The sequence below is a fragment of the Pseudophryne corroboree genome, chromosome 2, assembly GCF_028390025.1.
Source record: "Pseudophryne corroboree isolate aPseCor3 chromosome 2, aPseCor3.hap2, whole genome shotgun sequence".
NCBI lineage: Eukaryota > Metazoa > Chordata > Amphibia > Anura > Myobatrachidae > Pseudophryne > Pseudophryne corroboree.
The window spans coordinates 393,468,780-393,492,857 of record NC_086445.1 but is presented as its reverse complement, the minus strand read 5'-3'; the positions used below and the strand labels follow the sequence as shown (position 1 = coordinate 393,492,857).

The 24,078-nt window shown below is 46.2% G+C and overlaps 1 long non-coding RNA gene across 1 annotated transcript in view; it reads left to right on the top strand.

The window, feature by feature from the left end:
* The window catches only part of LOC135050825 (uncharacterized), a 133,188-nt gene that overhangs the window by 10,988 nt on the left and 98,122 nt on the right, over window positions 1-24,078 (top strand). The gene's annotated exons all lie outside the window — the stretch shown is intronic.

Sequence of the window (24,078 nt, the reverse complement as noted above, 5' to 3'; positions counted from 1 at the left end):
TCAAATTGAAGATGTCACTGTTGAAGTACACCAGGATGAGGATATAGGTGTTGCTGGCGCTGAGGAGGAAATTGACAAGGAGGATTCTGATGGAGAGGTGGTTTGTTTAAGTCAGGCACCCGGGAAGACACCTGTTGTCCGTGGGATGAATAAGGCCATTGACATGCCTGGTCAAAATACAAAAAAAATCACCTCTTCGGTGTGGAATTATTTCAACAGAAATGTGGACAACTGGTGTCAAGCCGTGTGTTGCCTTTGTCAAGCTGTAATAAATAGGGGTAAGGATGTTAACCACCTAGGAACATCCTCCATTATATATCACCTGGAGCGCATTCATCAGAAGTCATTGACAAGTTCAAAAATTTTGGGTGACAGCGGAAGCAGTCCACTGACAACTAAATCCCTTCTTCCTCTTGTACCCAAGCTCCTGCAAACCACACCACCAACTCCCTTAATGTCAATTTCCTCCTTAGACAGGAACGCCAATAGTCCTGCAGGTCATGTCACTGGCAAGTCTGATGAGTCCTCTCCTAACTGGGATTCCTCCGATGGATCCTTGAGTGTAACGCCTACTGCTGCTGGCGCTGCTGTTGTTGCTGCTGGGAGTCGATCGTCATCCCAGAGGGGAAGTCGGAAGACCACTTGTACTACTTCCAGTAAGCAATTGACTGTCCAACAGTCCTTTGCGAGGAAGATGAAATATCACAGCAGACATCCTGTTGCAAAGCGGATAACTCAGGCCTTGACAACTATGGTGGTGTTAGACGTGCATCCGGTATCCGCTGTTAGTTCACAGGGACTTAGAGAATTGCTTGAGGTAGTGTGTCCCCGGTACCAAATACTATCTAGGTTCCACTTCTCTAGGCAGGCGATACCGAGAATGTACACAGACGTCAGAAAAAGAGTCACCAGTGTCCTAAAAAATGCAGTTGTACCCAATGTCCACTTAACCACGGACATGTGGACAAGTGGAGCAGGGCAGACTAAGGACTATATGACTGTGACAGCCCACTGGGTAGATGTATTGCCTCCCGCAGCAACAACAGCAGCGGCGGCACCAGTAGCAGCATCTCGCAAACACCAACTCGTTCCTAGGCAGGCTACGCTTTGTATCACCGCTTTCCATAAGAGGCACACAGCTGACAACCTCTTACGGAAACTGAGGAACATCATCGCAGATTGGCTTACCCCAATTGGACTCTCCTGGGGATTTGTGACATCGGACAATGCCACCAATATTGTGCGTGCATTACATGTGGGCAAATTCCAGCACGTCCCATGTTTTGCACATACAATGAATTTGGTGGTGCAGAATTTTTTCAAAAAATGATTGGGGCGTGCAATAGATGCTGTCGGTGGCCCGAAGAATTGCGGGCCACTTTTGGCATTCAGCCACCGCGTGCCGAAGACTGGAGCACCAGCAAACACTCCTGAACATGCCCTGCCATCAGCTTAAGCAAGAGGTGGTAACGAGGTGGAATTCAACGCTCTATATGCTTCAGAGGATGGAGGAGCAGCAAATGGCCATTCAAGCCTATACATCTGCCTACGATATAGGCAAAGGAGGGGGAATGCACCTGACTCAAGCGCAGTGGAGAATGATTTCAACGTTGTGCAAGGTTCTGCAACCCTTTGAACTTGCCACACGTGAAGTCAGTTCAGACACTGCCAGCCTGAGTCAGGTCATTCCCCTCATCAGGCTTTTGCAGAAGCAGCTGGAGAGATTGAAGGAGGAGCTAAAACGGATCGATTCCGCTAGGCACGTGGGACTTGTGGATGGAGCCCTTCATTCGCTTAACCAGGATTCACGGGTGGTCAATCTGTTGAAATCAGAGCACTACATTTTGGCCACCGTGCTCGATCCTAGGTTTAAAGCCTACGTTGTATCTCTCTTTCCAGCAGACACAAGTCTGCAGATGTTCAAAGACCTGATGGTGAGACAATTGTCAAGTCAAGCAGAACGTGACCCGCCAACAGCTCCTCCTTCATTTTCTACCGCCACTGGAGCTGCCAGGAAAAGGATAAAATTTCCAAAACCACCCGCTGGCGGGGATGCAGTGCAGTCAGGAGCGATAGCTGACATCTGGTCTGGACTGAAGGACCTGCCAACGATTACTGACATGTCGTCTACTGTCACTGCATATGATACTGGCAGGAAAAAGAGGCAATTTGGAGGCCCTTGCACAAACTGGCTTTATTTTACCTAAGTTGCCCCCCCTCCAGTGTGTACTCCGAAAGAGTGTTTAGTGCAGCTGGTAACCTTGTCAGCGATCTGCGTAGGAGGTTACTTCTAGAAAATGTGGAGAAGATGATGTTCATCAAAATGAATTATAATCAATTCCTCCGTGGAGACATTTACCAGCAATTGCCTCCAGAAAGTACACAGGGACCTGTGATGGTAGATTCCAGTGGGGACGAATTAATACTCTGTGAGGAGCGGGATGTACACAGTGAAAGGGGTGAGGAATCGGACGATGAGGAGGAGGTGGACATCTTGCCTCTGTAGAGCCAGTTTGTGCAAGGAGAGATTGATTGCTTCTTTTTTGGTGGGGGCCCAAACCAACCAGTCATTTCAGCCACAGTCGTGTGGCAGACCCTGTGGCTGAAATCATGGGTTTGTTAAAGTGTGCATGTCCTGTTTATACAACATAAGGGTGGGTGGGAGGGCCCAAGGACAATTCCATCTTGCACCTCTTTTTTTTGTATTTATCTTTGCATCATGTGCTGTTTGGGGACTATGAAGTGCCACTCCTAGATGGGCCAGGTGTTTGTGCCGCCCACTTGGGTCGCTTAGCTTAGTTATTCAGCGACCTCGGTGCAAATTTTAGGACTAAAAATAATATTGTGAGGTGTTCAGAATAGACTGGAAATGAGTGGAAATTAAGGTTATTGAAGTTAATAATACTATAGGATCAAAATTACCCCCAAATTCTATGATTTAAGCCGTTTTTGAGGGGTTTTTGAAAAAAACACCCGAATCCAAAACACACCCGAATCCGACAAAAATTCTTAAGTTAGGTTTTGCCAAAACGCGTCCGAATCCAAAACACGACCGCAGTACCGAATCCAATACCAAAACACAAAACCCGAAAAAGGCCCAGTGCACATCCCTAGTGTATATATGTATATATATATATATATATATATATATATATATATTATACTGAATTATATAGATAGCGCTCGCAGCAAATTGGCTAGGTGCCAGCTATAGATGGAAGACACTCATCCATCATGTGCGTTGACTTAATACGCCGATCTGCGGCTTGCCGCACCTGCGATCGTCTCCATAGAAAGCATATGGTTGCGGGTGCTAATTAGACGCATGCACATGGCAGAGTGCACGTGCATCATGCCAAATGAATCACACCTACAGCTAGGTGCAAATTGCACCCCTGCTGGGGGTGATAACTTAGTGAAGTATTCTATAAGTAGGTTAAATTATGCTGAACTCTTTTAAACTCTTGCCCATAACAAAGATAAGCGAAGTAGCAGCAGAATTTCATGCAAATCGGATTGGTAATTACTGAATTGCCAAGGTGCAAGTTTCTGTCTGTACAATGTTTGCTGACTGCACAAGCTTTATGCAAAGAGTCTGGAGGATGATGGTGCATTCATTCAGTTATGTGGTAGAGTTTGCATTTAAAGGATGACAGATGTTTACGTGACGTGTTCCTCATGAAATTTACCTTGACAGAAATGTGATCAATTCTGCACCCAAATACAGAATAAGGTGAACATTCCATGAGAGTTCTAAAAGGACACTCCTCTACTTTGTAATAAATGTATGTGTAAACAGAAGATGCATTTTATTATTTGTTACTGTGGTGCAGTTTTGTTGTCTTTTCCTATGTGGGTTCTGTTGGTAGTTTGGGAACGCGCAGCCGGGATTCCGGCAGCAGAATGCGGGATTCCAGTGTCGGCATGGTGACAGCCAGGATCCCGAGCGCCGGCCGCATGACCCCGCATTCCCTGTTGGTGTGGAATTGTAAGCAGAATACAGATTGTCTTCCACAGGTCTCTAAAGAAAATAATGTGTTTTGAAGATTAGTGTAGTGAGGGGATATTTTCTGTCATATATTTGGGACATTCTATAAATATTTGAATTTAAATTTAAATTAGATTGGAGATGCATTTCTGCAGATAAAAAGGAGCTCTTTATATAACAGAGGAGTTTGTATTCTATACCGTATGTAAGGAATCAGAGGCTATGTATTAATCAAGAGTACGGTTTTATAGATGGTTTAAGGTTAAGGGAAATTGAATTAACAAACCTACTCACAATGGTCCCTCCCCACACAGCCTTCTTTGTGTGAGCACAGTGGGCAAATAGCAGCGAAGTCCCACGCATCACTTCATAACACTGCCTGCTAATGCACATGATTACAGTGGCTGGCTGACTGCAGCAGAGGCAGAGAGAGAATATAAGGTCATCTTCAATATATACTATATATAGTAATCTACAAGCTGTCACATACAGTACATACAGTATAATGTATTGGGACAATTCTCTGATATTTTTTTTGAAAGGACACTGACCTCTTTCTAAAGATAATTATGTTCTTGTTCCATTTCATACACTTTGCAACAGCTTTTTCATAAATCCTGTATAGATATTTTCTTCGTAATAGGAGAAAAATATCGAACAGTAAAATAAACAGGGGCAGTGGGTAGGGATGGAGAATTGAACGATACATTACAAACAAAGAGACTCTAACAGCAGAAAGAACATTGCATCGTCAGGCTCCATACCAAGCTTTTGCTCTAATATTCCATACAAAATGCGTATGCAGATGCTTGCCGCATGCACCTTGCATGCGCCCCTGGTGGCAGCACTTATAGCCTGGGCTGGTAGCAGCAATTGTGAGGGAAATAACAATGTGGGGTGCACCAGATAAGGCGATACCTGCACTAGGCTATGACAAGTTGGGCTGGTGATACCGTAAAAGGGAATTTGTTTTTAAATGATTTTCCAAGTTATTTTTTATTTTGCAGATGCGCTAGAGGATGCTGGCACTTGTAGTTCTATAAGTGCCAGTATGCTCTGACAGCCAAGGATCTGCTGACACTTGCAGTTCTACAGGTGCCAGCATACCAAAGCAATTTAAACCTCCCAGCATAGGCGTGCGCAGCCAATGTTATTAGGGGGTGCACCGCAGGAGGGGTGTGTCTAGCACCGCCTTATGGGTGTGTCTAGCACCGCCTTTTGGGCGTGTCTAGCACTATTTTACATTCTCTCAGTAGATTCACATGGCTTAATCCAATTTCTCCCTAGTTCCTAATACTACAAGTAGACATAATACACCCAAGAGAAATAAAATTAAACATAATGGTGTGACCACCGCCCAGTACTGACTGTCCGCTATGGCATAACTCTTAGTCCTAGCTGCCGCTGCACCCTATCACTGCTTACACTTCACCAACCTATCCCTGACCCAGCGGCGGAACTAGAGAGTGGTGGGCCTAGCTGCATATGCATTCACACACACACACACACACACACACACACACCACCCTTTGCACCCGCCAGCACCTACACCTCGATTTTGAGTGGGCCACTCTGAAAAGTACGAGAGATTTAGATGGCTGAACATTTCAGTTTCAATATAACACAAGTCAAGTTTAAAATATACACATGCCATTAGAGCCACATCTGCCTCTTTCTATGCCATCAACCTCCTCTGCGGGACACCATTTGTCATACATGTCCTCATGCTCACCAGCTACTGACAGTAGTGCCCCTTACTCACATTACGCCACACAGTATGAGTCGAAATTCATATTACGCCACACAGTATGAGCCAAAATTCACATTATGCCACACAGTATGAGGCAAAATTCACATTATGCCACACAGTATGAGCCAAAGTTAACATTACCCCACACAGTATGAGCTGAAAGTCACTTTACACCACACGGTATGAGCCGAAATTCACATTATGCCACACGGTATGAGCCGAAATTCACATTATGCCACACAGTATGAGCCGAATTTCACATTACCCCACACAGTATAAGCCAAACTTCACATTACGACACACAATATGAGTGTCATGTATATTTCTATATGCTAATACTAAAAGAGAGGTGGTGCTACAATACCAATCTTATCATTGTATATAAATAAAGTTACTAAAAAGGAAAGAATGAGATCTATAAGTGTACTCTGGAAACAAGTGAATGCTAACATATTTTTTATGAGTGCATCCACAGATATTTTTTTTTCCTTTAGGGAAGGGTGTGTGTGTGTGTGTGTGTGTGTGTGTGTGTGTGTGTGTGTGTGTGTGTGTGTGTGTGTGTGTGTGGGGTAACTTCATGCATACATAGTAATAGTATATATAGTATATACATGCCCCCTGGCTGGCCTGGCCAAATACCCCCTGGCTGGCCTGGCCAAATACAGTATGTTTTTTTTGTGTTATTTTAAAGAAAATAATAAGATATAAAAAAATGCACTCATTAAAATAAGAAAAGAAAAGGGATATATATATATATATATACACATATAAGCTGAGCCAAGCATTCAGTAGTTTCCTGAGTGCACCGATACACTATACTGTAGGTGCACTCAGGAAACTACTAAATGCTTGGCTCAGCGTGTGTGTGTGTGTGTGTGTGTGTGTGTGTGTGTGTCATACTTGCCTACTTTTGAAAAGTAGTTTCAGGGAGATTACGAATCGCACTCTAATGCGCCGCACCATTGAGGGGGCGTGTCACATTGCACCCAAGGGGTGTGTCTATCTCCACCTATGGGCGTATCTACTGTCAATCAGGGGTGTGTCCTGCAGTGTCAGGTGAAACCCAAACTGCAAAGCTCAGTACTGGCTACACACTGACATCGCAGCTACATTACACAGCAGGGCTACATACTGATATCACACTAACGTTACACAACAGGGCTGCACAATGACATCACAGCTACATTACATGGCTACACACTGACATCTTATCAAAATTACACAGGAGGGCTACACATTAACATCACACCTACATTACACAGCAGAGCTACAAATTGACATCACACCTACATTATACAGCAGAGCTACACATTGACATCACACCTACATTACACAGCAGAGCATAATACTGACATCACACCTACAGTACACAGCAGAGCATAATACTGACATCACACCTACATTACACAGCAGAGCATAATACTGACATCACACCTACATTACACAGCAGAGCATAATACTAACATCACACCTACATTACACAATTACACAGCAGAGCATAATACTGACATCACACATCATCATACACATACAGTATATGTGACATATACATTTGACAGACTTTAATCCAGCCCCGGTGATAACTACTAAGTTTAAATTTGAATGTTCTTACATTGTATACATGCCACATTGGGGAGGGGGGGGGGGGGGGTGTGGAGATGGAAGTGTTGGAGATCTTTTCCAGTGTCAGGGAGAGGGTGGTTAAGAGAAAGCGAGGAAATGAGAAGGAGAGAGCGAGAAAGTGTCAGGGTGAAAGAGAGGGGTGAGAGCATGAGAGGGTATGTCAGGGAGAGTGAGGGAATGACAGAAAGTGAGAGGAGAGAGCGAGGGGGTCAGGAATAGAGGGAGAGAGGGGTGAGAGAGAGGGTGTCTTTGATAGAGAGAGAAGAGGGGGAGAGAGAGAGGGTGTCGGGGATAGAGAGAGAGGGGGGTGAGAGAGGGTGTCATTGACAGAGATGGTGATTAGAGAGAGAGGGTGTCAGTGATAGAAAGAGAGGAGGGTGTGAGAGAGAGGTTGCCCGGGATAGAGAGTGGGGAAAGGGGGGGGGGGGTGAGAGGAAAAAGAGAGAAGGGGGTGAGAGGGTGTCAGGGATAGAAAGAGGGGGATGAGGGAAGAGAGAGAAGGGGTGAGAGGGTGTCAGGTATAGTGAGAGGGGGATGAGAGAGAGAAGAAAAAGAAAAAGGGATGAGAGAGACGGTGTCAGGGATAAAGAGAGGGAGGCAGAGAGGGTGACAGGAATAGAGAGAGAGGGTGTGAGAGATGGTGTCAGGGATAGAGGGAGAGAGAGTGAAGAGAGAGAATGTGGTGTGAGAAAGGGTGTCAGGGATAGAGAGGGAAGAGAGAAAGAGGGGTGAGAGATAGAGACGGTGTCAGCGGTAGAGAGAGAGGGGATAGAGAGAGGGTGTCAGGGAGAGAGAGAGAGGGGGGTGAATCCAGGAGCTGCACTTCAGTTTGGGAGGATAGGCAAGTCTGACCCAGCAGCCTCCCTCACACACATGACCCAGCCCTGCACCCACTAACCTCCCTCACACCCATTATGCCCCAGCCCTGCACACAGCAATTTCCCTTAAACCAATATGCCCCAGTGCTGCACCTAGCAACCTCCCTCACATCCATATAACCTAGCCTGGCACCCAGTAACCTACCCTCCCTGAACCATGGCCCTCATTCCGAGTTGTTCGCTCGGTATTTTTCATCGCATCGCAGTGAAAATCCGCTTAGTACGCATGCGCAATGTTCGCACTGCGACTGCGCCAAGTAACTTTACTATGAAGAAAGTATTTTTACTCACGGCTTTTTCTTCGCTCCGGCGAACGTAATGTGATTGACAGGAAATGGGTGTTACTGGGCGGAAACACGGCGTTTCAGGGGCGTGTGGCTGAAAACGCTACCGTTTCCGGAAAAAACGCAGGAGTGGCCGGAGAAACGGTGGGAGTGCCTGGGCGAACGCTGGGTGTGTTTGTGACGTCAACCAGGAACGACAAGCACTGAAATGATCGCACAGGCAGAGTAAGTCTGGAGCTACTCTGAAACTGCTAAGTAGTTAGTAATCGCATTATTGCGAATACATCGGTCGCAATTTTAAGAAGCTAAGATTCACTCCCAGTAGGCGGCGGCTTAGCGTGTGTAACTCTGCTAAATTCGCCTTGCGACCGATCAACTCGGAATGAGGGCCCATATACATACCCTCCAACATTTTACACAGAAAAATCGGTACAAATCCGAAAAGGGGGCGTGGTCACGGGTAAAGGGGCGTGGCCACGCACCTTTTCCTATACTTTCAATGGAAGTTTGGAGAGCCAAAAATCGGTACAGACCATGAAAAAAAGGTACTGTACCTATTAAAAAGGTACAGTTGGAGGGTATGCATATATACCCCTGCCCCAGTCACCTCACCCTCTCTCTGCCTGAGTCCAGCTCTGACTGACTTGGAGCTGGAGGGGGCGGGGCTACAAGCCGGAGTATGAGAGAAGAGCAGACACAGCACTGCAGCTATGAGGTCCTGATTCCTGGGGCTGCACGGAGGAAGCCTGGAGGCTGTCCCTGCTCTGGCAGCCGAAGGAAAGGCTGTCCTGGTAAGTACAGACACCCCCCTCCTGTCCTTACCCACTGGGGAATGTCAGGGCTCTGCTGCAGGGCTCCAGGGAACTTCCTTGAGGGAGGCAGGGACATCCTTCCTCTCACAGCCGCTGCTGTTGTTTCCTCCTCCACAGACTGCTTCGCCCCCGGCTCTCTCTGCAGAACGGCCACCGCTACTGACAACCCGCGGTGGCCGGTGTTTAGGTAATAATGTCAAGCGTCATGACATCATCTCACCCTCAGACAATTTCGCGCTCGCGCATGCGCAGTGCGGATTTTTCGCGGCGGGACTGCAAAATCCGGGAGGGCAAGCAGAGTTCGCGGGGCAGCGGGAGGCTTTATTAAAAAACGTGAGCCTCCCGCTGAATGCGGGAGGGTAGGCAAGCCTGGTGTGTGTGTGTGTGTTTAAAAAAAATAGAGCCAAAGTAAAAAAGAATAAAAGAAAAGAATGACAGAGTATCACCCTCTGCTGTCTCAGGCTCTGCTGTGTCCTCCACTCCGGCAGCGGCTCCGAGTCCTCCTGAGAAGAACGCTGCCTGAGCTGGGCCTGCGGCGCTGGCGGGACGGCAGTGGCAGGGCACACTGAGAGCCGAGTGAGAAGGGAGGGAGCACCGTGTGACACCGATACGTCACACCAAGAGGCGCAGCCTGACGTGAGTCCCCTCTGTGCGGCCACTATACACTTGCTGCTGCGCATAGTGTACATCGTCCGCGGCGGGAGGCGGGCGCTGCAGGGGGGAGCGACGGCACAGTGACTATGCTGTAGCAGGTGTGGCGTGTGGGAGGTGCCGGACATTAGGGGGTGCCTGTGCGCACCAGGCACCCCCCGTGCGCACGCCTATGCCTCCCAGCATTACTGGGACTAGTTGTGAAACAACAACAATGTTTTGAAAATGTAACTTTTAGCATATTGCCCCAATACCCACTGTCAGGGCAGGATGGGAGTCCTACGGGGATATTCAATTAGCCCCGAAGAGACATCGGGAGTAAAAACTCCCGATGTTTCTTCGGGTGTTGCAGTCAGGCTATTCGATTAGCTCATCCATTAAAAAGTGCATTTACACCCGTAAACACACAGGTTCAGTGAAACCTGTGTGTTTTCAGGTGAAATAGCCCCGTTTTCGGATGAAAACGGGGCTGTTATCGGGGATTTTGCTTCGCCTGCCAGAGGCAGGTGAAACAAAATCCCCGATAAGACGCAGCATGCACCGGCTTATCGGGGCTAATTAGATAGCCCCCCCCCCCCCCCCCCGGGATAATTTTACACCCGCAGTCGCTGCAGGTAATTGAATATTCCTGCTAGTCTGTCCTGCATGGGCAATTCATTCTTATGAAATTACAACAACTAGCCTAGACTATGAGGGGTGATGCATTGGATACTGTTTTCTGGGTAGACATTGCATTTTTTTTTAATAATCATTTTATATTTTTACACATATGGGGGCTGATGCAAAAGTCCATTTGCATAGTGCATCCTGAGTGTATTTTCAAAGCACATGCTCCTGAATCAAGGGGGTAATTCCAAGTTGATCGCAGCAGGAAAGTTTTTAGCAGTTGGGCAAAACCATGTGCACTGCAGGGGAGGCAGATATAACATGTGCAGAAAGAGATAGATGTGGGTGGCTTATTTTGTTTCTGTGCAGGGTAAATACTGACTGCTTTATTTTTACACTGCAATTTAGATTGCAGATTGAACACACCCCACCCAAATCTAACTCTCTCTGCACATGTTAAATCTGCCTCCCCTGCAGTGCACATGGTTTTGCCCAACTGCTAACAAAATTCCTGCTGCGATCAACTCGGAATTACCCCCCAAGTTCAGAGACTGAACGATCAGGCCTTATGTGCTTGTCAGAATTTACAAACTTCCTGCCATCTGCCCCACAGAGACGAATATAATGTCATTCCTTAACTAAGCATATAAGTGGGTTGGGCACTAACCTTAACCCTCCCGAAGCATAACCCTAACCTCTCTCCTGCAGCCTTAACCTTAACCCTAATACTTACAGGCAGAATGTGTCAGTATTCTGACAGTAGGGATGCCGCTGTCAGTATTATGACCATTGGCATCCTGACTGTTGGGATCCTATATTCATATGCACAGAAGTTACATACAAGGCATTTAAAATGTGATACATTCTGCCACTTATTGGGTACATACCAGTGTTAATAAAACCGGTATGTACCTAGAAAATGTGCATGTGCACAGAAGGACAGTTAGAAAAGTGGAAAAGAAGCCCATAGGCTTTTACTGGGCACTGCCAACTAAAGATGTAGTGACCTCCGGGTCCAAGCTCTAAAAGTATCACATTCCAGAGCTTGGTACATGTTGGGAAATGCATGCAAATTCCGAAAATGGCAGTATTGTGATTTTTGCCTGTATTTTCCTTACATCCAGCCAACAATAGCATATACGTTAATGTTCACCAGAGCATTGAAACTTTTACTTACTGTATACATTTTTATAGAAAGTTTTTTTTTTAAAATCTAAGATCTCGTCTCTATCTGACCACTTATTGGGGTTGATTCAATTGTTTGAAAAGTCAGTTGGGTGTCTGTTTTTTCCTATCTCATAGACAAGAAAAAACAGACACCAAACCAACTTTTCAAACATTTGAATTTCCCCCATTGACTGGAGAATTTCTACCCTGCATGTCCTTATCCAGATTTATGATTAACTTCAAATGTTCTATTTTTGATATATCAAGCAAATCTAACCTGTTTTTTGTTTGGTGACAAAAAAAAAAGTATGTTTTGGTAATCTATCTGTATCGGCATTGTTTTATTATATGGCCTTTTCATGTGCAAAATGGTCTTTTCCTATATTCTTCCGTACAGTACCTACTTTCAGGCATCAGTACATCCAGAACTTTACCCTAAAATAATCGCATCTGCTAAATATACCATGGAGATGCGCAATCCTTTAATTTCTGACAGCAGAAGCAGCCCTCATAGAAACTATTTTTAGATCCCATGGATTCCAGAATGCATTGCATGCCTCATCAAATAACGCTATTTTTAGATGGCTTTAGCCACAGTAGTGTATGGGCTCCACACAAATTAGTACCATAAAAAAACATTGCGGCAATGGGCGCTGCACATGCATAGTCAGCAGACAGCACAAACGCATTTGTATCGCAGGGTCCCCGAAAGATCATTTAACTTCTCACATGTCACAGAGACGGGTTCCAATTTGAGCCCTTAACCTTGCATGTTTATAACAGCAAATTTGGTCAAAATTTAATTTCTTAATGACACAAATAGCAATGATTCAAAATGACAATTATCAGGTCTAGAATAATTGATAAATATGCCCCTAAAATCCTGAAGATATAAATATGACCTTTTTGTTCTCCATAAGCTTCAGCTGTGATAATACAGCACAACCAAAAGAGGTCACTGTTTCCAAACACATTGCCAACTCACACTGTGCTTCCTCTATGCAATATGCGTTGGTGACATTTTATTTAAATTACCATTTTGGATGTAATATTAAATATGTACTGTACTATAAATTATACCAGCAGCAAATCGCTCCACTAAGTCAGAGAATTAACACTTTCTTCTGTTGCTCTTGTATTTATGACATCTTTTAAAATGGTTAAGTACATCTGGATAGTGGCATTTCTCTTTCACTTAGCAAAGTGAATGTTTTCACATGTTGAGAATAATAATTGCCTCCAGATACTCAAACAAGGTCACAAGCTACAGAATATAAATACCTTTTCAAAGCTTATACAATACTTCAGATATATTTAGATGCATTTGACTGAGCTAGAAGAACTGGTAGCCAATAAGATCATCAGCATATTCCAAGCAGTATATTTTATGAGATGCGTGAGGTGATCTTGTGGGAAACTGTGACCAGTTGTGATTGTGTGGGATTTTCTGCATGTTATGGGGGAAAGGTCATGATCTGGGTAAAGATAGACTCCTGTCAAATTGGTGTTGGGACATTATATGGTGAAAAAGTGCCCACATCCACCTTGTTACCTTTCTTTTGCCAAAGACCTGTTCACAACAGCTTATTGCTCACCCACAGGCAATCCGACTGAGAACTGCATCACTGTATAACATCAATAGAAAGCATGACCACCTTACAAGTGTTAGCTAAGCATGACAGATTCAATAAAACCACCATCTAAACATTTTAGATATTTGTGTGGGATTATTACCTGAAAACAGGTGTTTTCCGGGGTTACCCACAAATATTAAGTATCCCACAGTTGTACTATGGTAGGATCCATACCTCCCAACTTTCAGTATTTCATATTTGGGACTCCCAAGTACTCTGGGCGGCGAAGCAGTGTGCAAAAAAGGGGGCGTGGTCACATGAAAAGGGGGTGTGGCATTGTGGGAATGCCATGCCTGCCTGCCACTCCTATGTTTTCATCATTGTGGGGGCATGCCCAGCGCTCTGTTAATTGCTGACATGCCCCCAGTCCCTCTGTCTTCACAGCAGAGCGCTAAGAGTCAGGGGCCTTCTAACTGGCCCTCCCCCACCACAGGACACTGCAGCCAGCAGGTAGGACAGTTGGACAGTCCCAAAAATATGGACTGTCTCGTGAAATTTGGGACAGTTGGGAGGTATGAGGATCACAGACTAAAAAAGCTGTTTCACTCATCTCTACCCACCCAGCATCATTTGTACTAGTTAAAAATATGGATCTTTCCATAAGTACCCCATCTTATAACATAATAACATAAGAAAAGGGGCAAATATTTGGAAGTTTCCTCTAATTTTCTTGCTTCTAGCACATTTAAAGCATTTCTTTTGAAATTGTCACATTCTTTACATGTATCTTATTTCCAGTAATTGTGTGCTTTTCCAGTCATGTAACCATCAGTAAGAATCCCTAAGGATTTAGCCATGTAATAAATCAACTGTGTGTTTGCTTTGTTTTGTCCTATACTATTATGACTCTCTAGTAGCTCCAGTGTGCTTTGGTATGCCTAAATTGTCATGGATTTCAGAGAGTGTTCAGATGTATAGTCCCACAATAGTATTTACATTTATTTTCTATGTTTAACTATTACCCTGCCTCCCATCACACAGGGGTATTAGAAATGACCCCATTGCTAATCAGCATGTGGTTGGTAGTGGGAGGCCAAAGAGGGGTGAATTTGTTTTTACCACACATCCTCTATTGGCTTATAAACGCTGGGGCTGGTAGGGGACACAACACTATGGGTGGCCTTCCTATTATAGTGTAACCATACTGACATACATTAATGTTGGCTATTGCCTTTGTAGGGATATCATCTGTGCATTATTCCCTTGCTTTAGGACAAGGGTTCTCGAACCCAACCCTTAAGTACCTCCAGCAGGTCATGTTTTAGCATTTCTGTCTGTGGAAGCAGGTGAGATGATTACTGACACAGCCAGGGGCGTTTTAAGAGAGGAGGTGACCCGTGTGCAGCCTCCGTCGCAGGCCACCTCCTCTCTGGCAGCAGTAGACTCTGGCATAATGACAGAGTTTACTGCGCATGCGCAGGTCTCTGGGAACATGGTTCCCCCCTATTCCTGGGGGACATCTCCAGTGCACATGCACAAATCACTCGGTAATGGCCACGGCGACCATTTTACAAGTGATTTTTGTACACAGTGCAGGGCCGCTGTTGAGGGACTCCGGGGGGTAAGTATCAGTGACGTTCGGTGGGGTTAGGCAGGTGAGGCAGAGCCTTTCCTGTCATACTTATATTTGTACCAGAGTTTTGACTGTATAAAGTATATGAATAGTACAAAGAATATGTTTGAAATATCTTCTTTGCATTATTATAATCATTTCTCTATCGTCCTAAGTGGATGCTGGGGTTCCTGAAAGGACCATGGGGAATAGCGGCTCCGCAGGAGACAGGGCACAAAAGTAAAGCTTTTACAGGTCAGGTGGTGTGTACTGGCTCCTCCCCCTATGACCCTCCTCCAGACTCCAGTTAGATTTTTGTGCCCGGCCGAGAAGGGTGCAATTCTAGGTGGCTCTCATAAAGAGCTGCTTAGAGAGTTTAGCTTAGGTTTTTTATTTTACAGTGATTCCTGCTGGCAACAGGATCACTGCAACGAGGGACAGAGGGGAGAAGAAGTGAACTCACCTGCGTGCAGGATGGATTGGCTTCTTGGCTACTGGACATGAAGCTCCAGAGGGACGATCACAGGTACAGCCTGGATGGTCACCGGAGCCACGCCGCCGGCCCCCTCACAGATGCTGAAGCAAGAAGAGGTCCAGAATCGGCGGCTGAAGACTCCTGCAGTCTTCTTAAGGTAGCGCACAGCACTGCAGCTGTGCGCCATTTTCCTCTCAGCACACTTCACACGGCAGTCACTGAGGGTGCAGGGCGCTGGGGGGGGGCGCCCTGGGAGGCAAATGAAAACCTTTAAAAAGGCTAAAAATACCTCACATATAGCCCCAGAGGCTATATGGAGATATTTACCCCTGCCTAAATGTACTAAATAGCGGGAGACGAGCCCGCCGAAAAAGGGGCGGGGCCTATCTCCTCAGCACACGGCGCCATTTTCTGTCACAGCTCCGCTGGTCAGGAAGGCTCCCAGGTCTCTCCCCTGCACTGCACTACAGAAACAGGGTATAACAGAGAGGGGGGGCAGAATAAATGGCAATATATTAATATAAAAGCAGCTATAAGGGAGCACTTAATCATAAGGCTATCCCTGTCATATATAGCGCTTTTTGGTGTGTGCTGGCAGACTCTCCCTCTGTCTCCCCAAAGGGCTAGTGGGTCCTGTCTTCGTATAGAGCATTCCCTGTGTGTCTGCTGTGTGTCGGTACGTGTGTGTCGACATGTATGAGGACGTTATTGGTGTGGAGGCGGAGCAATTGCCAAATATGAGGATGTCACCTCCTAGGGGGTCGACACCAGAATGGATGCCTTTATTTGTGGAATTACGGGATAGCGTCAACTCGCTTAAGCAGTCGTTTGCCGACATGAGGCGGCCGGACACTCAATTAGTGTCTGTCCAGGCGCCTCAAACACCGTCAGGGGCTGTAAAACGTCCCTTGCCTCAGTCGGTCGACACAGACCCAGACACAGGCACTGATTCCGGTGGTGAAGGTGACGAATCAACCGTATTTTCCAGTAGGGCCACACGTTATATGATTTTGGCAATAAAGGAGATGTTACATTTAGCTGATACTACAGGTACCACTAAACAGGGTATTATGTGGGGTGTGAAAAAACTACCAGTAGTTTTTACCGAATCAGAAGAATTAAATGACGTGTGTGATGAAGCGTGGGGTGCCCCGATAAAAAACTGCTAATTTCAAAGAAGTTATTGGCTTTATACCTTTTCCCGCCAGAGGTTAGGGAGCGCTGGGAAACACCTCCTAGGGTGGACAAAGCGCTAACACGCTTATCAAAACAAGTGGCGTTACCCTCTCCTGAGACGGACGCACTTAAAGATCCATCAGATAGGAGGATGGAAAATATCCAAAAAGGTATATACACACATGCAGGTGTTATACTACGACCAGCTATTGCGACTGCCTGGATGTGCAGTGCTGGGGTAGTTTGGTCAGAGTCCCTGATCAAAAATATTGATACCCTGGACAGGGACAATATTTTACTGTCGTTAGAACAAATAAAGGATGCATTTCTTTATATGCGTGATGCACAGAGAGATATCTGCACACTGGCATCACGGGTAAGTGCTATGTCCATTTCGGCCAGAAGAGCTTTATGGACACGACAGTGGACAGGCGATGCGTAGAGGAGTTATTTGAGGTCGGTCTATCGGATTTGGTGGCCACGGCTACGGCCGGGAAATCCACCTTTCTACCTCAAGTCACTCCCCAACAGAAAAAGGCACCGACCTTTCAACCGCAGCCCTTTCGTTCCTTTAAAAATAAGAGAGCAAAGGGCTATTCATATCTGCCACGAGGCAGAGGACGAGGGAAGAGACAGCAACAGGCAGCTCCTTCCCAGGAACAGAAGCCCTCCCCGGCTTCTACAAAAGCCTCAGCATGACGCTGGGGCTTCGCAAGCGGACTCGGGGGCGGTAGGCGGTCGTCTCAAAAATTACAGCGCGCAGTGGGCTCACTCGCAGGTAAATCCCTGGATCCTGCAGATAATATCTCAGGGGTACAGGTTGAAATTAGAGACAGAGCCACCTCGCCGTTTCCTGAAGTCTGCTTTACCAACGTCCCCCTCAGAAAGGGAGACGGTTTTGGAAGCCATTCACAAGCTGTATTCTCAGCAGGTGATAGTCAAGGTACCTCTTCTACAACAAGGGAAGGGGTATTATTCCACTCTATTTGTGGTACCGAAGCCGGATGGCTCGGTAAGGCCTATTCTAAATCTGAAGTCCTTGAACCTATACATAAAGAAGTTCAAGTTCAAGATGGAGTCACTCAGAGCAGTGATAGCGAACCTGGAAGAAGGGGACTTTATGGTATCCTTGGACATCAAGGATGCGTATCTCCACGTTCCAATTACCCCTCACACCAGGGGTACCTCAGGTTCGTTGTACAAAACTGTCACTATCAGTTTCAGACGCTGCCGTTTGGTTTGTCCACGGCACCTCGGGTCTTTACAAAGGTAATGGCCGAGATAATATTTCTTCTTCGAAGAAAAGGCGTATTAATTATCCCATACTTGGACGATCTCCTAATAAGGGCAAGGTCCAGAGAACAGCTAGAGATGGGTTTAGCACTATCTCAAGAGGTGCTAAAGCAGCACGGATGGATTCTGAATATTCCAAAATCCAAATTAATGCCGACAACTCGTCTGCTGTTCCTGGGGATGATTCTGGACACAGTTCAGAAAAAGGTTTTTCTTCCCGAAGAAAAAGCCAAGGAGTTATCTGACCTGGTCAGGAACCTCCTAAAACCAGGAAAGGTGTCTGTACATCAATGCACAAGAGTCCTGGGAAAAAATGGTAGCTTCTTACGAAGCAATCCCTTTCGGCAGATTCCATGCAAAGGGATCTGTTGGACAAATGGTCAGGGTCGCATCTTCAGATGCACCTGCGGATAACCCTGTCGCCGAGGACAAGGGTATCCCTTCTGTGGTGGTTGCAGGAGGCTCATCTATTGGAGGGCCGCAGATTCGGCATACAGGATTGGATCCTGGTGACCACGGATGCCAGCCTGAGAGGCTGGGGAGCAGTCACACAGGGAAGAAATTTCCAGGGAGTGTGGTCGAGCCTGAAAAAGTCTCTTCACATAAGCATTCTGGAACTAAGAGCAATCTACAATGCTCTAAGCCAGGCGGAACCTCTGCTTCAAGGAAGACCGGTGTTGATCCAGTCGGACAACATCACGGCAGTCGCCCATGTAAACAGACAGGGCGGCACAAGAAGCAGGAGGGCAATGGCAGAAGCTGCCAGGATCCTTCGCTGGGCGGAGAATCACGTGATAGCACTGTCAGCAGTATTCATCCCGGGCGTGGACAACTGGGAAGCAGACTTCCTCAGCAGACACGACCTTCACCCGGGAGAGTGGGGACTTCATCCAGAAGTTTTCCACATGCTATTAAACCGTTGGGTAAAACCAATGGTGGACATGATGGCGTCTCGCCTCAACAAAACACTGGACAGGTATTGCGCCAGGTCAAGAGATCCGCAGGCAATAGCTGTGGACGCGCTGGTAACACCTTGGGTGTACCAGTCGGTATATGTGTTTCCTCCTCTGCCTCTCATACCAAAGGTATTGAGGATTATACGGCAAAGAGGAGTAAGACTAGTGGCTCCGGATTGGCCAAGAAGGACTTGGTACCCGGAACTTCAAGAGATGGTCACGGACGATCCGTGGCCTCTACTTCTGAGAAGGGACCTGCTTCAGCAGGGTCCTTGTCTTTTTCAAGACTTACCGCGGCTGCGTTTGACGGCATGGCGTTGAATGCCAGATCCTAAAAGGAAAAGGCATTCCAGAAGAAGTCATTCCTACCTTGATAAAGGCAAGGAAGGAAGTCACCGCGAAGCATTATCGCCGTATTTGGCGAAAATATGTTGCGTGGTGCGAGCAGCGGAGTGCTCCGATGGAGGAATTTCAACTGGGTCGTTTTCCTACATTTCCTGCAATCAGGATTGTCTATGGGTCTCAAATTGGGATCTATTAAGGTTCAAATTTCGGCCCTATCAATATTCTTCCACAAAGAATTGGCCTCAGTCCCTGAGGTCCAGATTTTTATCAAAGGAGTACTGCATATACAGCCTCCTGTGGTGCCTAAGGTGGCACCGTGGGATCTAAATGTAGTTTTAGATTTCCTCAAATCCAATTGGTTTGAACCACTAAAGAATGTGGATTTGAAATATCTCACATGGAAAGTGACTATGTTACTGGCCCTGGCTTCGGCCGGGAGAGTATCTGAACTGGCGGCTTTGTCTTATAAAAGCCCTTATTTAATTTTCCATTCGACATAGGGCAGAGCTGCGGACGCGTCCGCATTTTCTCCCTAAGGTGGTATCAGCGTTTCACCTGAACCAGCCTATTGTAGTGCCTGCGGCTACAGACGACTTGAAGGACTCCAAGTTGTTGGACGTTGTCAGAGCCTTAAAAATATACATTTAAAGGACGGCTGGAGTCAGAAAATCTGACTCGCTGTTTATACTGTATGCACCCAACAAGTTGGGTGCACCTGCTTCTAAGCAGTCGATTGCTCGTTGGTTTTGTAACAAAATTCAACTTGTACATTCTGTGGCAGGCCTGCCACAGCCTAAATCTGTTAAGGCCCATTCCGCAAGGAAGGTGGGCTCATCTTGGGCGGCTGCCCGAGGGGTCTCGGCATTACAACTCTGCCGAGCAGCTACGTGGTCAGGGGAGAACACGTTTGTAAATTTTTACAAATTTGATACCCTGGCAAAGGAGGACCTGGAGTTCTCTCATTCGGTGCTGCAGAGTCATCCGCACTCTCCCGCCCGTTTGGGAGCTTTGGTATAATCCCCATGGTCCTTTCAGGAACCCCAGCATCCACTTAGGACGATAGAGAAAATAAGAATTTACTTACCGATAATTCTATTTCTCGGAGTCCGTAGTGGATGCTGGGCGCCCATCCCAAGTGCGGATTATCTGCAATACTTGTACATAGTTATTGTTAACTAATTCGGGTTATTGTTTAGGAAGCCATCTTTCAGAGGCTCCTCTGTTATCATACTGTTAACTGGGTTTAGATCACAAGTTGTACGGTGTGATTGGTGTGGCTGGTATGAGTCTTACCCGGGATTCAAAATCCTCCCTTATTGTGTACGCTCGTCCGGGCACAGTACCTAACTGGAGTCTGGAGGAGGGTCATAGGGGGAGGAGCCAGTACACACCACCTGACCTGTAAAAGCTTTACTTTTGTGCCCTGTCTCCTGCGGAGCCGCTATTCCCCATGGTCCTTTCAGGAACCCCAGCATCCACTACGGACTCCGAGAAATAGAATTATCGGTAAGTAAATTCTTATTTTTTATAGCCAAAACTGTGGAGCAAAAAGTCTATGGCAGGTGAGGCAGTGCCCCACCTGCTTATCTTTTCCGCACATCTCTGATCAAAACTCACCAAATTTCCAGGAGTTTATACTGTTGCACCTGTGTATAATGCCCAGATGTACCCTTTGGCTCATATTTTGTGTGTAAATCTGGCTCTGGTGCTAGCTAGTGCCTCCTTAGCCTTTTAGCTCACCGCACGTCCCTGGTAAGTATAATATATGGGTGTAGTTTGTGCAGTGTGGGCCCCTCTGGACCCAGGAGTCCGTGTGCACTGCACACACTGCACCCATTATAGAAACGCCTATGGACCCAGCAACATAGATTAACTCACATGTACATGACGAAAGTAAACCACAAAACATGACCTTTTGGTGCAGGCCTGCACAACCTATGGACAACAGTTCTCTGTTGTGAAACTACACATCCCAGCAGGGCATTCTGGGACTTGTAGTTTCACAACAGCTGGATGGTCCTTGAGGACTGGAGAACCTCCGCCGGAGAGCCACAGGCTGGCCAGGCCAGTTTTGGTGGTATGTGAGGAATGGAAAACCTCTAGCCCTTCTTCTCCTTTTACAGTAAATAAGTGTTAGATATCATCAATTTGATGAAAATGGCGGGTGCATCTTTAATTCAACTGTATACATACATAAGGCTGGCTAAATTCAAGCCTCCATTTCACCTGGATTTAATCAGCAACAGAACCTGTGTAAATCATAGGGGTCCTGGATTAAAGTGATATTATGGCTGGCCTATCTACATTATACACCAGGTTGTATCATTATGTTCTGACTAGTGATGAGCGGGTTCGGTTCCTCGGAAACCGAACCCCCCCCCCCGAACTTCACCCATTTTACACGGGTCCGAGGCATACTCGGATTCTCCCGTATGGCTCGGTTAACCCGAGCGCGCCCGAACGTCATCATCCCGCTGTCGGATTCTCGCGAGATTCGGATTCTATATAAGCAGCCGCGCGTTGCCGCCATTTTCACTCGTGCATTGGAAATGTTAGGGAGAGGATGTGGCTGGCGTCCTCTCCGTTTATTAATCTTGATGCAAATATTTGTGCTTATTGCTTAATTGTGGGGACTGGGGAGCAGCTGTATTATATAGGAGGAGTACAGTGCAGAGTTTTGCTGACAGTGACCACCAGTATACGTTGTCTGCCTGAAAAACACTCCATATCTGTGCTCAGTGTGCTGCATATATCTGTGCTCACACTGCTTAATTGTGGGGACTGGGGAGCAGCTGTATTATATAGGAGGAGTACAGTGCAGAGTTTCGCTGACAGTGACCACCAGTATACGTTGTCTGCCTGAAAAACACTCCATATCTGTGCTCAGTGTGCTGCATATATCTGTGCTCACACTGCTTTATTGTGGGGACTGGGGACCACCAGTATATTATATAGGAGGAGTACAGTGCAGAGTTTTGCTGACAGTGACCACCAGTATACGTTGTCTGCCTGAAAAACACTCCATATCTGTGCTCAGTGTGCTGCATATACAGTATCTGTGCTCACACTGCTTTATTGTGGGGACTGGGGACCAGCAGTATTATATAGGAGGAGTACAGTGCAGAGTTTTGCTGACAGTGACCACCAGTATACGTTGTCTGCCTGAAAAACACTCCATATCTGTGCTCAGTGTGCTGCATATACAGTATCTGTGCTCACAATGCTTTATTGTGGGGACTGGGGACCACCAGTATATTATATAGGAGGAGTACAGTGCAGAGTTTTGCTGACCAGTGACCACCAGTATACGTTGTCTGCCTGAAAAACACTCCATATCTGTGCTCAGTGTGCTGCATATATCTGTGCTCACACTGCTTTATTCTGGGGACTGGGGACCAGCAGTATTATATAGGAGGAGTACAGTGTAGAGTTTTGCTGACAGTGACCACCAGTATATATAGCAGTACGGTACGGAAGGCCACTGCTCTACCTACCTCTGTGTCGTCAAGTATACTATCCATCTAGATTCTATACCTGTGGTGCATTTTAGTTTTGCAGTTTGCTGACAGTGACCACCAGTATATATAGCAGTACGGTATGGAAGGCCACTGCTCTACCTACCTCTGTGTCGTGAAGTATACTATCCATCTAGATTCTATACCTGTGGTGCATTTTAGTTTTGCAGTTTGCTGACAGTGACCACCAGTATATATAGCAGTACGGTACGGAAGGCCACTGCTCTACCTACCTCTGTGTCGTCAAGTATACTATCCATCTAGATTCTATACCTGTGGTGCATTTTAGTTTTGCAGTTTGCTGACAGTGACCACCAGTATATATAGCAGTACGGTACGGAAGGCCACTGCTCTACCTACCTCTGTGTCGTGAAGTATACTATCCATCTAGATTCTATACCTGTGGTGCATTTTAGTTTTGCAGTTTGCTGACAGTGACCACCAGTATATATAGCAGTACGGTACGGAAGGCCACTGCGCTACCTACCTCTGTGTCGTCAAGTATACTATCCATCTAGATTCTATACCTGTGGTGCATTTTAGTTTTGCAGTTTGCTGACAGTGACCACCAGTATATATAGCAGTACGGTACGGAAGGCCACTGCTCTACCTACCTCTGTGTCGTCAAGAATACTATCCATCTGGATTCTATACCTATGGTGCATTTTAGTTTTGCAGTTTGCTGACAGTGACCACCAGTATATATAGCAGTACGGTACGGAAGGCCACTGCTCTACCTACCTCTGTGTCAAGTATACTATCCATCTAGATTCTATACCTGTGGTGCATTTTAGTTTTGCAGTTTGCTGACAGTGACCACCAGTATATATAGCAGTACGGTACGGAAGGCCACTGCTCTACCTACCTCTGTGTCGTCAAGTATACTATCCATCCATACCTGTGGTGCATTTCAGTTGTGCGCAGTATATATAGTAGTAGGCCATTGCTATTGATACTGGCATATAATTCCACACATTAAAAAATGGAGAACAAAAATGTGGAGGTTAAAATAGGGAAAGATCAAGATCCACTTCCACCTCGTGCTGAAGCTGCTGCCACTAGTCATGGCCGAGACGATGAAATGCCATCAACGTCGTATGCCAAGGCCGATGACCAATGTCATAGTAGAGAGCATGTAAAATCAAAAAAACAAAAGTTCAGTAAAATGACCAAAAATCAAAACTGAAAGCGTCTGATGAGAAGCGTAAACTTGCCAATATGCCATTTACGACACGGAGTGGCAAGGAACGGCTGAGGCCCTGGCCTATGTTCATGGCTAGTGGTTCAGATTCACATGAGGATGGAAGCACTCATCCTCTCGCTAGAAAAATGAAAAGACTTAAGCTGGCAAAAGCACAGCAAAGAACTGTGCG